This window comes from Aythya marila, assembly GCF_965140915.1.
Source record: "Aythya marila genome assembly, chromosome: Z".
Taxonomy (NCBI): Eukaryota; Metazoa; Chordata; class Aves; order Anseriformes; family Anatidae; genus Aythya; species Aythya marila.
The window spans coordinates 4883684-4885165 of NC_139080.1; positions in this window are offsets into that span (position 1 = coordinate 4883684).

Sequence of the window (1482 nt, forward strand, 5' to 3'; positions counted from 1 at the left end):
AAGTCAAACTCATATTGTTAGTGGTTTAAGAAAGAAAATGAAAGCCCATTTTTAAAAATACAATGCAGGTAGAAAATGTCTATTTGACATTATTGTCTTAAGTACAACAGGATGCTAGGCAATCACTCAGTTGTAAAGTACATTGGTAAACAAATTGTAATTAATTGGAGAGTCTTTGACAGTATCAGTCTTAATTGTCTGCCTTTAATTTGAGGTTTCCAAAGATTCAGAACTCCTGAAAATCAAATCTCCTTAAGTTCCAGTAGGCTGTCAATTAAATTTGACTGATTACACTCACCGTTATCCTATAAAGATAATCCACAATTAATTGCTATACTGTGCAAATTGCTGCAAGACAAGAATAGTTTACAGACTTAGGGAAATGTATGGTAATGTGCACCCATGCTCTCCAGACACCTGAATCTCAATTTTAATATTCCCAATGTCCTTCCAATGTCAGACTTAGTGATTTTTTATGGGACTTATTATAGTGCATTTCTGCTGCAATTGGAAGATTCTTTAACATGGTTCATGGCCCATACCTGCCAGATGAATCACTATTGCATATATATGAGAAGAAAAATAAATGCAGGCTGGCAAATTCAGTATTTCAGATTTGCTTTGGAATTTGTATCTTCAGGATTTTGAAGGATTTTGATCCAGGGAAAGACCTTTCTCCAAAGGGCTTTCTGGACTCTTTACTTATGCAAATGTGGTTCTTAAAGCTTTCTTTATTTAAAATACAGTTGTGTAGCCTCTGATTGTATGGTTGAAATTTGAAGGAACTTTTAAATTAGATAATCCTGTTATTTGTTCATTTAAACACTAACATTGAACATAAATAGAAAGAATAAAATAAAATAAAATAAAATAAAATAAAATAAAATAAAATAAAATAAAATAAAATAAAATAAAATAAAATAAAATAAACAAAAAAAAAAAAACAAATAAAATGTTCATATTTATGGAAGGATCACTGGAGCTAGCTACAGATTCTAGAGAACAGAATCACAGAATTCTTATTTTTTTGGGGGTGATAGTGGGGTAGAAACCATAGTGAAACATGAAAAAGTAGGATAGAGAAGGGGAAGATTGCTACAACATAAGACATTGCAGTGATTCTGTTGCAAAAACATGACAAATTTTGTGAGAAAATGTTAGTGAATTTTCTGTAGTACTGAGCGGAGATGATACAATATAAAAATACTAATCAAACTTATTTTGACTTATCAGTGGGTTTACGTAATACACCTGTTGCCAGTGATATTTTCTACATAATCAAGTAAATTTATATTACTAATGGCCAAATGGAGAGGAGAGGAGAGGAGAGGAGAGGAGAGGAGAGGAGAGGAGAGGAGAGGAGAGGAGAGGAGAGGAGAGGAGAGGAGAGGAGAGGAGAGGAGAGGAGAGGAGAGGAGAGGAGAGGAGAGGAGAGGAGAGGAGAGGAGAGGAGAGGAGAGGAGAGGAGAGGAGAGGAGAGGA